Here is a 16,379-nt window from a genome sequence, read left to right on the forward strand (position 1 = left end):
GCAGGGTGAGCTTCCAACTAGGAACTGGAAGCACAAGGTTTCTTTCGAGAAAACTCATTTTCTTCTATGAACCATGCCGGCTGTAAGTAAAAGCACGGTAACAACAGTGCTTTTCAGGGAGCGTCGGGGCCGCATCAACGGATCTTTCATTATGGGAAAACAAGCCTTGTGCCATCAGTCTCTACTTTCTAGGTTGACACGCAGCATACACGCAGGAGCAGAGCTTCCTGGTTCTACGCAGTGTTCTGGTACTGAAACGGGTGCTGAAGCAAGTCCGCTAGGAGTGTTGAAAAGCTTACTACCTTGAAACTAAAGCAGAACAACGATGAAGGCCTCATGGAGCTGCTGCACGCCTCTCGTTTTGCAAGGATAATCAGGGCCTTACTTCGAAGCTTGGGCTCACGTTGACTTTAATTTTAGGTATAGCGCAGAGCAGGGTGAGCTTCCAACAAGGAACTGGAAACCCAAGGTTTCTTAGGAGAAAGCTCATTTTCTTCTCAGAACCATGCCGGCAGTGAGGAAAACCCCGGCAACAACAATGCTTTTCAGGTAGCTTCGAGGCCGCATGAACGGAGCTTTCATAATGGGAAAAGAAGCCTTATGCCATCAGTCTCTAATTTCTAGGTTGACACGCAGCATACACGCAGGACCAGAGCTTACTGTCTCTACGCAGTGTTCTGGTACCGAAACGGTTGCTTAAGCAAAGTCCCTAGGAACGTTGGAAAGCTTACTACCGTGAAACTAAAGCAGAACAGCGATGAAGGCCTCATGGAGCTGCTGCTCGCCTCCCGTTTTGCCAGCATAATCAGGGCCTTACTTCGAGGCTAGTGCTCACATTGACTTTTACGTTTGGTATAGAGCAGAGCAGGGTGAGCTTCCAACTAGGAACTGGAAGCACAAGGTTTCTTTCGAGAAAACTCATTTTCTTCTATGAACCATGCCGGCTGTAAGTAAAAGCACGGTAACAACAGTGCTTTTCAGGGAGCTTCGGGGCCGCATCAACGGAGCTTTCATTATGGGAAAACTAGCCTGGTGCCATCAGTCTCTAATTTCTAGGTTGACACGCAGCATACACGCAGGAGCAGAGCTTCCTGGTTCTACGCAGTGTTCTGGTACTGAAACGGGTCCTGAAGCAAGGCCCCTAGGAGTGTTGAAAAGCTTACTACCTTGAAACTAAAGCAGAACAACGATGAAGGCCTCATGGAGCTGCTGCACGCCTCTCGTTTTACAAGGGTAATCAGGGCCTTACTTCGAAGCTTGGGCTCACGTTGACTTTCACTTGAGGTATAGCGCAGAGCAGGGTGAGCTTCCAACAAGGAACTGGAAACCCAAGGTTTTTAGGAGAAAACTCATTTTCTTCTCAGAACCATGCCGGCAATAGGAAAACCCCGGCAACAACAATGCTTTTCAGGTAGCTTCGAGGCCGCATGAACGGAGCTTTCATAATGGGAAAAGAAGCCTTATGCCATCAGTCTCCAATTTCTAGGTTGACACGCAGCATACACGCAGGACCAGAGCTTACTGTCTCTACGCAGTGTTCTGGTACCGAAACGGTTGCTTAAGCAAAGTCCCTAGGAGTCTTGGAAAGCTTACTACCGTGAAACTAAAGCAGAACAGCGATGAAGGCCTCATGGAGCTGCTGCACGCCTCCCGTTTTGCCAGCATAATCAGGGCCTTACTTCGAGGCTAGTGCTCACATTGACTTTCACGTTTGGTATAGAGCAGAGCAGGGTGAGCTTCCAACTAGGAACTGGAAGCACAAGGTTTCTTTCGAGAAAACTCATTTTCTTCTATGAACCATGCCGGCTGTAAGTAAAAGCACGGTAACAACAGTGCTTTTCAGGTAGCTTCGGGGCCGCATCAACGGATCTTTCATTATGGGAAAACTAGCCTTGTGCCATCAGTCTCTACTTTCTAGGTTGACACGCAGCATACACGCAGGAGCAGAGCTTCCTGGTTCTACGCAGTGTTCTGGTACTGAAACGGGTCCTGAAGCAAGGCCCCTAGGAGTGTTGAAAAGCTTACTACCTTGAAACTAAAGCAGAACAACGATGAAGGCCTCATGGAGCTGCTGCACGCCTCTCGTTTTGCAAGGATAATCAGGGACTTACTTCGAAGCTTGGGCTCACGTTGACTTTCACTTTAGGTATAGCGCAGAGCGGGGTGAGCTTCCAACAAGGAACTGGAAACCCAAGGTTTCTTAGGAGAAAACTCATTTTCTTCTCAGAACCATGCCGGCAGTGAGGAAAACCCCGGCAACAACAATGCTTTTCAGGTAGCTTCGAGGCCGCATGAACGGAGCTTTCATAATGGGAAAAGAAGCCTTATGCCATCAGTCTCCAATTTCTAGGTTGACACGCAGCATACACGCAGGACCAGAGCTTACTGTCTCTACGCAGTGTTCTGATACCGAAACGGTTGCTTCAGCAAAGTCCCTAGGACCGTTGGAAAGCTTACTACCGTGAAACTAAAGCAGAACAGCGATGAAGGCCTCATGGAGCTGCTGCTCGCCTCCCGTTTTGCCAGCATAATCAGGGCCTTACTTCGAGGCTAGTGCTCACATTGACTTTCACGTTTGGTATAGAGTAGAGCAGGGTGAGCTTCCAACTAGGAACTGGAAGCACAAGGTTTCTTTCGAGAAAACTCATTTTCTTCTATGAACCATGCCGGCTGTAAGTAAAAGCACGGTAACAACAGTGCTTTTCAGGGAGCGTCGGGGCCGCATCAACGGATCTTTCATTATGGGAAAACAAGCCTTGTGCCATCAGTCTCTACTTTCTAGGTTGACACGCAGCATACACGCAGGAGCAGAGCTTCCTGGTTCTACGCAGTGTTCTGGTACTGAAACGGGTGCTGAACCAAGTCCGCTAGGAGTGTTGAAAAGCTTACTACCTTGAAACTAAAGCAGAACAACGATGAAGGCCTCATGGAGCTGCTGCACGCCTCTCGTTTTGCAAGGATAATCAGGGCCTTACTTCGAAGCTTGGGCTCACGTTGACTTTGATTTTAGGTATAGCGCAGAGCAGGGTGAGCTTCCAACAAGGAACTGGAAACCCAAGGTTTCTTAGGAGAAAGCTCATTTTCTTCTCAGAACCATGCCGGCAGTGAGGAAAACCCCGGCAACAACAATGCTTTTCAGGTAGCTTCGAGGCCGCATGAACGGAGCTTTCATAATGGGAAAAGAAGCCTTATGCCATCAGTCTCTAATTTCTAGGTTGACACGCAGCATACACGCAGGACCAGAGCTTACTGTCTCTACGCAGTGTTCTGGTACCGAAACGGTTGCTTAAGCAAAGTCCCTAGGAACGTTGGAAAGCTTACTACCGTGAAACTAAAGCAGAACAGCGATGAAGGCCTCATGGAGCTGCTGCTCGCCTCCCGTTTTGCCAGCATAATCAGGGCCTTACTTCGAGGCTAGTGCTCACATTGACTTTTACGTTTGGTATAGAGCAGAGCAGGGTGAGCTTCCAACTAGGAACTGGAAGCACAAGGTTTCTTTCGAGAAAACTCATTTTCTTCTATGAACCATGCCGGCTGTAAGTAAAAGCACGGTAACAACAGTGCTTTTCAGGGAGCTTCGGGGCCGCATCAACGGAGCTTTCATTATGGGAAAACTAGCCTGGTGCCATCAGTCTCTAATTTCTAGGTTGACACGCAGCATACACGCAGGAGCAGAGCTTCCTGGTTCTACGCAGTGTTCTGGTACTGAAACGGGTCCTGAAGCAAGGCCCCTAGGAGTGTTGAAAAGCTTACTACCTTGAAACTAAAGCAGAACAACGATGAAGGCCTCATGGAGCTGCTGCACGCCTCTCGTTTTACAAGGGTAATCAGGGCCTTACTTCGAAGCTTGGGCTCACGTTGACTTTCACTTGAGGTATAGCGCAGAGCAGGGTGAGCTTCCAACAAGGAACTGGAAACCCAAGGTTTTTAGGAGAAAACTCATTTTCTTCTCAGAACCATGCCGGCAGTGAGGAAAACCCCGGCAACAACAATGCTTTTCAGGTAGCTTCGAGGCCGCATGAACGGAGCTTTCATAATGGGAAAAGAAGCCTTATGCCATCAGTCTCCAATTTCTAGGTTGACACGCAGCATACACGCAGGACCAGAGCTTACTGTCTCTACGCAGTGTTCTGGTACCGAAACGGTTGCTTAAGCAAAGTCCCTAGGAGTCTTGGAAAGCTTACTACCGTGAAACTAAAGCAGAACAGCGATGAAGGCCTCATGGAGCTGCTGCACGCCTCCCGTTTTGCCAGCATAATCAGGGCCTTACTTCGAGGCTAGTGCTCACATTGACTTTCACGTTTGGTATAGAGCAGAGCAGGGTGAGCTTCCAACTAGGAACTGGAAGCACAAGGTTTCTTTCGAGAAAACTCATTTTCTTCTATGAACCATGCCGGCTGTAAGTAAAAGCACGGTAACAACAGTGCTTTTCAGGTAGCTTCGGGGCCGCATCAACGGATCTTTCATTATGGGAAAACTAGCCTTGTGCCATCAGTCTCTACTTTCTAGGTTGACACGCAGCATACACGCAGGAGCAGAGCTTCCTGGTTCTACGCAGTGTTCTGGTACTGAAACCGGTCCTGAAGCAAGGCCCCTAGGAGTGTTGAAAAGCTTACTACCTTGAAACTAAAGCAGAACAACGATGAAGGCCTCATGGAGCTGCTGCACGCCTCTCGTTTTGCAAGGATAATCAGGGCCTTACTTCGAAGCTTGGGCTCACGTTGACTTTCACTTTAGGTATAGCGCAGAGCAGGGTGAGCTTCCAACAAGGAACTGGAAACCCAAGGTTTCTTAGGAGAAAACTCATTTTTTCTCAGAACCATGCCGGCAGTGAGGAAAACCCCGGCAACAACAATGCTTTTCAGGTAGCTTCGAGGCCGCATGAACGGAGCTTTCATAATGGGAAAAGAAGCCTTATGCCATCAGTCTCTAATTTCTAGGTTGACACGCAGCATACACGCAGGACCAGAGCTTACTGTCTCTACGCAGTGTTCTGGTACCGAAACGGTTGCTTAAGCAAAGTCCCTAGGAACGTTGGAAAGCTTACTACCGTGAAACTAAAGCAGAACAGCGATGAAGGCCTCATGGAGCTGCTGCTCGCCTCCCGTTTTGCCAGCATAATCAGGGCCTTACTTCGAGGCTAGTGCTCACATTGACTTTCACGTTTGGTATAGAGCAGAGCAGGGTGAGCTTCCAACTAGGAACTGGAAGCACAAGGTTTCTTTCGAGAAAACTCATTTTCTTCTATGAACCATGCCGGCTGTAAGTAAAAGCACGGTAACAACAGTGCTTTTCAGGGAGCTTCGGGGCCGCATCAACGGATCTTTCATTATGGGAAAACAAGCCTTGTGCCATCAGTCTCTACTTTCTAGGTTGACACGCAGCATACACGCAGGAGCAGAGCTTCCTGGTTCTACGCAGTGTTCTGGTACTGAAACGGGTGCTGAAGCAAGGCCCCTAGGAGTGTTGAAAAGCTTACTACCTTGAAACTAAAGCAGAACAACGATGAAGGCCTCATGGAGCTGCTGCACGCCTCTCGTTTTACAAGGGTAATCAGGGCCTTACTTCGAAGCTTGGGCTCACGTTGACTTTCACTTGAGGTATAGCGCAGAGCAGGGTGAGCTTCCAACAAGGAACTGGAAACCCAAGGTTTTTAGGAGAAAACTCATTTTCTTCTCAGAACCATGCCGGCAATAGGAAAACCCCGGCAACAACAATGCTTTTCAGGTAGCTTCGAGGCCGCATGAACGGAGCTTTCATAATGGGAAAAGAAGCCTTATGCCATCAGTCTCCAATTTCTAGGTTGACACGCAGCATACACGCAGGACCAGAGCTTACTGTCTCTACGCAGTGTTCTGGTACCGAAACGGTTGCTTAAGCAAAGTCCCTAGGAGTCTTGGAAAGCTTACTACCGTGAAACTAAAGCAGAACAGCGATGAAGGCCTCATGGAGCTGCTGCACGCCTCCCGTTTTGCCAGCATAATCAGGGCCTTACTTCGAGGCTAGTGCTCACATTGACTTTCACGTTTGGTATAGAGCAGAGCAGGGTGAGCTTCCAACTAGGAACTGGAAGCACAAGGTTTCTTTCGAGAAAACTCATTTTCTTCTATGAACCATGCCGGCTGTAAGTAAAAGCACGGTAACAACAGTGCTTTTCAGGTAGCTTCGGGGCCGCATCAACGGATCTTTCATTATGGGAAAACTAGCCTTGTGCCATCAGTCTCTACTTTCTAGGTTGACACGCAGCATACACGCAGGAGCAGAGCTTCCTGGTTCTACGCAGTGTTCTGGTACTGAAACGGGTCCTGAAGCAAGGCCCCTAGGAGTGTTGAAAAGCTTACTACCTTGAAACTAAAGCAGAACAACGATGAAGGCCTCATGGAGCTGCTGCACGCCTCTCGTTTTGCAAGGATAATCAGGGACTTACTTCGAAGCTTGGGCTCACGTTGACTTTCACTTTAGGTATAGCGCAGAGCGGGGTGAGCTTCCAACAAGGAACTGGAAACCCAAGGTTTCTTAGGAGAAAGCTCATTTTCTTCTCAGAACCATGCCGGCAGTGAGGAAAACCCCGGCAACAACAATGCTTTTCAGGTAGCTTCGAGGCCGCATGAACGGAGCTTTCATAATGGGAAAAGAAGCCTTATGCCATCAGTCTCTAATTTCTAGGTTGACACGCAGCATACACGCAGGACCAGAGCTTACTGTCTCTACGCAGTGTTCTGGTACCGAAACGGTTGCTTAAGCAAAGTCCCTAGGAACGTTGGAAAGCTTACTACCGTGAAACTAAAGCAGAACAGCGATGAAGGCCTCATGGAGCTGCTGCTCGCCTCCCGTTTTGCCAGCATAATCAGGGCCTTACTTCGAGGCTAGTGCTCACATTGACTTTTACGTTTGGTATAGAGCAGAGCAGGGTGAGCTTCCAACTAGGAACTGGAAGCACAAGGTTTCTTTCGAGAAAACTCATTTTCTTCTATGAACCATGCCGGCTGTAAGTAAAAGCACGGTAACAACAGTGCTTTTCAGGGAGCTTCGGGGCCGCATCAACGGAGCTTTCATTATGGGAAAACTAGCCTGGTGCCATCAGTCTCTAATTTCTAGGTTGACACGCAGCATACACGCAGGAGCAGAGCTTCCTGGTTCTACGCAGTGTTCTGGTACTGAAACGGGTCCTGAAGCAAGGCCCCTAGGAGTGTTGAAAAGCTTACTACCTTGAAACTAAAGCAGAACAACGATGAAGGCCTCATGGAGCTGCTGCACGCCTCTCGTTTTACAAGGGTAATCAGGGCCTTACTTCGAAGCTTGGGCTCACGTTGACTTTCACTTGAGGTATAGCGCAGAGCAGGGTGAGCTTCCAACAAGGAACTGGAAACCCAAGGTTTTTAGGAGAAAACTCATTTTCTTCTCAGAACCATGCCGGCAATAGGAAAACCCCGGCAACAACAATGCTTTTCAGGTAGCTTCGAGGCCGCATGAACGGAGCTTTCATAATGGGAAAAGAAGCCTTATGCCATCAGTCTCCAATTTCTAGGTTGACACGCAGCATACACGCAGGACCAGAGCTTACTGTCTCTACGCAGTGTTCTGGTACCGAAACGGTTGCTTAAGCAAAGTCCCTAGGAGTCTTGGAAAGCTTACTACCGTGAAACTAAAGCAGAACAGCGATGAAGGCCTCATGGAGCTGCTGCACGCCTCCCGTTTTGCCAGCATAATCAGGGCCTTACTTCGAGGCTAGTGCTCACATTGACTTTCACGTTTGGTATAGAGCAGAGCAGGGTGAGCTTCCAACTAGGAACTGGAAGCACAAGGTTTCTTTCGAGAAAACTCATTTTCTTCTATGAACCATGCCGGCTGTAAGTAAAAGCACGGTAACAACAGTGCTTTTCAGGTAGCTTCGGGGCCGCATCAACGGATCTTTCATTATGGGAAAACTAGCCTTGTGCCATCAGTCTCTACTTTCTAGGTTGACACGCAGCATACACGCAGGAGCAGAGCTTCCTGGTTCTACGCAGTGTTCTGGTACTGAAACGGGTCCTGAAGCAAGGCCCCTAGGAGTGTTGAAAAGCTTACTACCTTGAAACTAAAGCAGAACAACGATGAAGGCCTCATGGAGCTGCTGCACGCCTCTCGTTTTGCAAGGATAATCAGGGACTTACTTCGAAGCTTGGGCTCACGTTGACTTTCACTTTAGGTATAGCGCAGAGCGGGGTGAGCTTCCAACAAGGAACTGGAAACCCAAGGTTTCTTAGGAGAAAACTCATTTTCTTCTCAGAACCATGCCGGCAGTGAGGAAAACCCCGGCAACAACAATGCTTTTCAGGTAGCTTCGAGGCCGCATGAACGGAGCTTTCATAATGGGAAAAGAAGCCTTATGCCATCAGTCTCCAATTTCTAGGTTGACACGCAGCATACACGCAGGACCAGAGCTTACTGTCTCTACGCAGTGTTCTGATACCGAAACGGTTGCTTCAGCAAAGTCCCTAGGACCGTTGGAAAGCTTACTACCGTGAAACTAAAGCAGAACAGCGATGAAGGCCTCATGGAGCTGCTGCTCGCCTCCCGTTTTGCCAGCATAATCAGGGCCTTACTTCGAGGCTAGTGCTCACATTGACTTTCACGTTTGGTATAGAGTAGAGCAGGGTGAGCTTCCAACTAGGAACTGGAAGCACAAGGTTTCTTTCGAGAAAACTCATTTTCTTCTATGAACCATGCCGGCTGTAAGTAAAAGCACGGTAACAACAGTGCTTTTCAGGGAGCGTCGGGGCCGCATCAACGGATCTTTCATTATGGGAAAACAAGCCTTGTGCCATCAGTCTCTACTTTCTAGGTTGACACGCAGCATACACGCAGGAGCAGAGCTTCCTGGTTCTACGCAGTGTTCTGGTACTGAAACGGGTGCTGAAGCAAGTCCGCTAGGAGTGTTGAAAAGCTTACTACCTTGAAACTAAAGCAGAACAACGATGAAGGCCTCATGGAGCTGCTGCACGCCTCTCGTTTTGCAAGGATAATCAGGGCCTTACTTCGAAGCTTGGGCTCACGTTGACTTTGATTTTAGGTATAGCGCAGAGCAGGGTGAGCTTCCAACAAGGAACTGGAAACCCAAGGTTTCTTAGGAGAAAGCTCATTTTCTTCTCAGAACCATGCCGGCAGTGAGGAAAACCCCGGCAACAACAATGCTTTTCAGGTAGCTTCGAGGCCGCATGAACGGAGCTTTCATAATGGGAAAAGAAGCCTTATGCCATCAGTCTCTAATTTCTAGGTTGACACGCAGCATACACGCAGGACCAGAGCTTACTGTCTCTACGCAGTGTTCTGGTACCGAAACGGTTGCTTAAGCAAAGTCCCTAGGAACGTTGGAAAGCTTACTACCGTGAAACTAAAGCAGAACAGCGATGAAGGCCTCATGGAGCTGCTGCTCGCCTCCCGTTTTGCCAGCATAATCAGGGCCTTACTTCGAGGCTAGTGCTCACATTGACTTTTACGTTTGGTATAGAGCAGAGCAGGGTGAGCTTCCAACTAGGAACTGGAAGCACAAGGTTTCTTTCGAGAAAACTCATTTTCTTCTATGAACCATGCCGGCTGTAAGTAAAAGCACGGTAACAACAGTGCTTTTCAGGGAGCTTCGGGGCCGCATCAACGGAGCTTTCATTATGGGAAAACTAGCCTGGTGCCATCAGTCTCTAATTTCTAGGTTGACACGCAGCATACACGCAGGAGCAGAGCTTCCTGGTTCTACGCAGTGTTCTGGTACTGAAACGGGTCCTGAAGCAAGGCCCCTAGGAGTGTTGAAAAGCTTACTACCTTGAAACTAAAGCAGAACAACGATGAAGGCCTCATGGAGCTGCTGCACGCCTCTCGTTTTACAAGGGTAATCAGGGCCTTACTTCGAAGCTTGGGCTCACGTTGACTTTCACTTTAGCTATAGCGCAGAGCAGGGTGAGCTTCCAACAAGGAACTGGAAACCCAAGGTTTTTAGGAGAAAACTCATTTTCTTCTCAGAACCATGCCGGCAGTGAGGAAAACCCCGGCAACAACAATGCTTTTCAGGTAGCTTCGAGGCCGCATGAACGGAGCTTTCATAATGGGAAAAGAAGCCTTATGCCATCAGTCTCCAATTTCTAGGTTGACACGCAGCATACACGCAGGACCAGAGCTTACTGTCTCTACGCAGTGTTCTGGTACCGAAACGGTTGCTTAAGCAAAGTCCCTAGGAGTCTTGGAAAGCTTACTACCGTGAAACTAAAGCAGAACAGCGATGAAGGCCTCATGGAGCTGCTGCACGCCTCCCGTTTTGCCAGCATAATCAGGGCCTTACTTCGAGGCTAGTGCTCACATTGACTTTCACGTTTGGTATAGAGCAGAGCAGGGTGAGCTTCCAACTAGGAACTGGAAGCACAAGGTTTCTTTCGAGAAAACTCATTTTCTTCTATGAACCATGCCGGCTGTAAGTAAAAGCACGGTAACAACAGTGCTTTTCAGGGAGCTTCGGGGCCGCATCAAAGGATCTTTCATTATGGGAAAACTAGCCTTGTGCCATCAGTCTCTACTTTCTAGGTTGACACGCAGCATACACGCAGGAGCAGAGCTTCCTGGTTCTACGCAGTGTTCTGGTACTGAAACGGGTCCTGAAGCAAGGCCCCTAGGAGTGTTGAAAAGCTTACTACCTTGAAACTAAAGCAGAACGATGAAGGCCTCATGGAGCTGCTGCACGCCTCTCGTTTTGCAAGGATAATCAGGGACTTACTTCGAAGCTTGGGCTCACGTTGACTTTCACTTTAGGTATAGCGCAGAGCGTGGTGAGCTTCCAACAAGGAACTGGAAACCCAAGGTTTCTTAGGAGAAAACTCATTTTCTTCTCAGAACCATGCCGGCAGTGAGGAAAACCCCGGCAACAACAATGCTTTTCAGGTAGCTTCGAGGCCGCATGAACGGAGCTTTCATAATGGGAAAAGAAGCCTTATGCCATCAGTCTCCAATTTCTAGGTTGACACGCAGCATACACGCAGGACCAGAGCTTACTGTCTCTACGCAGTGTTCTGATACCGAAACGGTTGCTTCAGCAAAGTCCCTAGGACCGTTGGAAAGCTTACTACCGTGAAACTAAAGCAGAACAGCGATGAAGGCCTCATGGAGCTGCTGCTCGCCTCCCGTTTTGCCAGCATAATCAGGGCCTTACTTCGAGGCTAGTGCTCACATTGACTTTCACGTTTGGTATAGAGTAGAGCAGGGTGAGCTTCCAACTAGGAACTGGAAGCACAAGGTTTCTTTCGAGAAAACTCATTTTCTTCTATGAACCATGCCGGCTGTAAGTAAAAGCACGGTAACAACAGTGCTTTTCAGGGAGCGTCGGGGCCGCATCAACGGATCTTTCATTATGGGAAAACAAGCCTTGTGCCATCAGTCTCTACTTTCTAGGTTGACACGCAGCATACACGCAGGAGCAGAGCTTCCTGGTTCTACGCAGTGTTCTGGTACTGAAACGGGTGCTGAAGCAAGTCCGCTAGGAGTGTTGAAAAGCTTACTACCTTGAAACTAAAGCAGAACAACGATGAAGGCCTCATGGAGCTGCTGCACGCCTCTCGTTTTGCAAGGATAATCAGGGCCTTACTTCGAAGCTTGGGCTCACGTTGACTTTGATTTTAGGTATAGCGCAGAGCAGGGTGAGCTTCCAACATGGAACTGGAAACCCAAGGTTTCTTAGGAGAAAGCTCATTTTCTTCTCAGAACCATGCCGGCAGTGAGGAAAACCCCGGCAACAACAATGCTTTTCAGGTAGCTTCGAGGCCGCATGAACGGAGCTTTCATAATGGGAAAAGAAGCCTTATGCCATCAGTCTCTAATTTCTAGGTTGACACGCAGCATACACGCAGGACCAGAGCTTACTGTCTCTACGCAGTGTTCTGGTACCGAAACGGTTGCTTAAGCAAAGTCCCGAGGAACGTTGGAAAGCTTACTACCGTGAAACTAAAGCAGAACAGCGATGAAGGCCTCATGGAGCTGCTGCTCGCCTCCCGTTTTGCCAGCATAATCAGGGCCTTACTTCGAGGCTAGTGCTCACATTGACTTTTACGTTTGGTATAGAGCAGAGCAGGGTGAGCTTCCAACTAGGAACTGGAAGCACAAGGTTTCTTTCGAGAAAACTCATTTTCTTCTATGAACCATGCCGGCTGTAAGTAAAAGCACGGTAACAACAGTGCTTTTCAGGGAGCTTCGGGGCCGCATCAACGGAGCTTTCATTATGGGAAAACTAGCCTGGTGCCATCAGTCTCTAATTTCTAGGTTGACACGCAGCATACACGCAGGAGCAGAGCTTCCTGGTTCTACGCAGTGTTCTGGTACTGAAACGGGTCCTGAAGCAAGGCCCCTAGGAGTGTTGAAAAGCTTACTACCTTGAAACTAAAGCAGAACAACGATGAAGGCCTCATGGAGCTGCTGCACGCCTCTCGTTTTACAAGGGTAATCAGGGCCTTACTTCGAAGCTTGGGCTCACGTTGACTTTCATTTTAGGTATAGCGCAGAGCAGGGTGAGCTTCCAACAAGGAACTGGAAACCCAAGGTTTTTAGGAGAAAACTCATTTTCTTCTCAGAACCATGCCGGCAGTGAGGAAAACCCCGGCAACAACAATGCTTTTCAGGTAGCTTCGAGGCCGCATGAACGGAGCTTTCATAATGGGAAAAGAAGCCTTATGCCATCAGTCTCCAATTTCTAGGTTGACACGCAGCATACACGCAGGACCAGAGCTTACTGTCTCTACGCAGTGTTCTGGTACCGAAACGGTTGCTTAAGCAAAGTCCCTAGGAGTCTTGGAAAGCTTACTACCGTGAAACTAAAGCAGAACAGCGATGAAGGCCTCATGGAGCTGCTGCACGCCTCCCGTTTTGCCAGCATAATCAGGGCCTTACTTCGAGGCTAGTGCTCACATTGACTTTCACGTTTGGTATAGAGCAGAGCAGGGTGAGCTTCCAACTAGGAACTGGAAGCACAAGGTTTCTTTCGAGAAAACTCATTTTCTTGTATGAACCATGCCGGCTGTAAGTAAAAGCACGGTAACAACAGTGCTTTTCAGGTAGCTTCGGGGCCGCATCAACGGATCTTTCATTATGGGAAAACTAGCCTTGTGCCATCAGTCTCTACTTTCTAGGTTGACACGCAGCATACACGCAGGAGCAGAGCTTCCTGGTTCTACGCAGTGTTCTGGTACTGAAACCGGTCCTGAAGCAAGGCCCCTAGGAGTGTTGAAAAGCTTACTACCTTGAAACTAAAGCAGAACAACGATGAAGGCCTCATGGAGCTGCTGCACGCCTCTCGTTTTGCAAGGATAATCAGGGCCTTACTTCGAAGCTTGGGCTCACGTTGACTTTCACTTTAGGTATAGCGCAGAGCAGGGTGAGCTTCCAACAAGGAACTGGAAACCCAAGGTTTCTTAGGAGAAAACTCATTTTTTCTCAGAACCATGCCGGCAGTGAGGAAAACCCCGGCAACAACAATGCTTTTCAGGTAGCTTCGAGGCCGCATGAACGGAGCTTTCATAATGGGAAAAGAAGCCTTATGCCATCAGTCTCTAATTTCTAGGTTGACACGCAGCATACACGCAGGACCAGAGCTTACTGTCTCTACGCAGTGTTCTGGTACCGAAACGGTTGCTTAAGCAAAGTCCCTAGGAACGTTGGAAAGCTTACTACCGTGAAACTAAAGCAGAACAGCGATGAAGGCCTCATGGAGCTGCTGCTCGCCTCCCGTTTTGCCAGCATAATCAGGGCCTTACTTCGAGGCTAGTGCTCACATTGACTTTCACGTTTGGTATAGAGCAGAGCAGGGTGAGCTTCCAACTAGGAACTGGAAGCACAAGGTTTCTTTCGAGAAAACTCATTTTCTTCTATGAACCATGCCGGCTGTAAGTAAAAGCACGGTAACAACAGTGCTTTTCAGGGAGCTTCGGGGCCGCATCAACGGATCTTTCATTATGGGAAAACTAGTCTTGTGCCATCAGTCTCTAATTTCTAGGTTGACACGCAGCATACACGCAGGAGCAGAGCTTCCTGGTTCTACGCAGTGTTCTGGTACTGAAACGGGTGCTGAAGCAAGGCCCCTAGGAGTGTTGAAAAGCTTACTACCTTGAAACTAAAGCAGAACAACGATGAAGGCCTCATGGAGCTGCTGCACGCCTCTCGTTTTACAAGGGTAATCAGGGCCTTACTTCGAAGCTTGGGCTCACGTTGACTTTCACTTGAGGTATAGCGCAGAGCAGGGTGAGCTTCCAACAAGGAACTGGAAACCCAAGGTTTTTAGGAGAAAACTCATTTTCTTCTCAGAACCATGCCGGCAATAGGAAAACCCCGGCAACAACAATGCTTTTCAGGTAGCTTCGAGGCCGCATGAACGGAGCTTTCATAATGGGAAAAGAAGCCTTATGCCATCAGTCTCCAATTTCTAGGTTGACACGCAGCATACACGCAGGACCAGAGCTTACTGTCTCTACGCAGTGTTCTGGTACCGAAACGGTTGCTTAAGCAAAGTCCCTAGGAGTCTTGGAAAGCTTACTACCGTGAAACTAAAGCAGAACAGCGATGAAGGCCTCATGGAGCTGCTGCACGCCTCCCGTTTTGCCAGCATAATCAGGGCCTTACTTCGAGGCTAGTGCTCACATTGACTTTCACGTTTGGTATAGAGCAGAGCAGGGTGAGCTTCCAACTAGGAACTGGAAGCACAAGGTTTCTTTCGAGAAAACTCATTTTCTTCTATGAACCATGCCGGCTGTAAGTAAAAGCACGGTAACAACAGTGCTTTTCAGGTAGCTTCGGGGCCGCATCAACGGATCTTTCATTATGGGAAAACTAGCCTTGTGCCATCAGTCTCTACTTTCTAGGTTGACACGCAGCATACACGCAGGAGCAGAGCTTCCTGGTTCTACGCAGTGTTCTGGTACTGAAACGGGTCCTGAAGCAAGGCCCCTAGGAGTGTTGAAAAGCTTACTACCTTGAAACTAAAGCAGAACAACGATGAAGGCCTCATGGAGCTGCTGCACGCCTCTCGTTTTGCAAGGATAATCAGGGACTTACTTCGAAGCTTGGGCTCACGTTGACTTTCACTTTAGGTATAGCGCAGAGCGGGGTGAGCTTCCAACAAGGAACTGGAAACCCAAGGTTTCTTAGGAGAAAACTCATTTTCTTCTCAGAACCATGCCGGCAGTGAGGAAAACCCCGGCAACAACAATGCTTTTCAGGTAGCTTCGAGGCCGCATGAACGGAGCTTTCATAATGGGAAAAGAAGCCTTATGCCATCAGTCTCTAATTTCTAGGTTGACACGCAGCATACACGCAGGACCAGAGCTTACTGTCTCTACGCAGTGTTCTGGTACCGAAACGGTTGCTTAAGCAAAGTCCCGAGGAACGTTGGAAAGCTTACTACCGTGAAACTAAAGCAGAACAGCGATGAAGGCCTCATGGAGCTGCTGCTCGCCTCCCGTTTTGCCAGCATAATCAGGGCCTTACTTCGAGGCTAGTGCTCACATTGACTTTTACGTTTGGTATAGAGCAGAGCAGGGTGAGCTTCCAACTAGGAACTGGAAGCACAAGGTTTCTTTCGAGAAAACTCATTTTCTTCTATGAACCATGCCGGCTGTAAGTAAAAGCACGGTAACAACAGTGCTTTTCAGGGAGCTTCGGGGCCGCATCAACGGAGCTTTCATTATGGGAAAACTAGCCTTGTGCCATCAGTCTCTAATTTCTAGGTTGACACGCAGCATACACGCAGGAGCAGAGCTTCCTGGTTCTACGCAGTGTTCTGGTACTGAAACGGGTCCTGAAGCAAGGCCCCTAGGAGTGTTGAAAAGCTTACTACCTTGAAACTAAAGCAGAACAACGATGAAGGCCTCATGGAGCTGCTGCACGCCTCTCGTTTTACAAGGGTAATCAGGGCCTTACTTCGAAGCTTGGGCTCACGTTGACTTTCATTTTAGGTATAGCGCAGAGCAGGGTGAGCTTCCAACAAGGAACTGGAAACCCAAGGTTTTTAGGAGAAAACTCATTTTCTTCTCAGAACCATGCCGGCAGTGAGGAAAACCCCGGCAACAACAATGCTTTTCAGGTAGCTTCGAGGCCGCATGAACGGAGCTTTCATAATGGGAAAAGAAGCCTTATGCCATCAGTCTCCAATTTCTAGGTTGACACGCAGCATACACGCAGGACCAGAGCTTACTGTCTCTACGCAGTGTTCTGGTACCGAAACGGTTGCTTAAGCAAAGTCCCTAGGAGTCTTGGAAAGCTTACTACCGTGAAACTAAAGCAGAACAGCGATGAAGGCCTCATGGAGCTGCTGCACGCCTCCCGTTTTGCCAGCATAATCAGGGCCTTACTTCGAGGCTAGTGCTCACATTGACTTT

This window comes from Eubalaena glacialis, chromosome 16, assembly GCF_028564815.1.
Source record: "Eubalaena glacialis isolate mEubGla1 chromosome 16, mEubGla1.1.hap2.+ XY, whole genome shotgun sequence".
NCBI lineage: Eukaryota > Metazoa > Chordata > Mammalia > Artiodactyla > Balaenidae > Eubalaena > Eubalaena glacialis.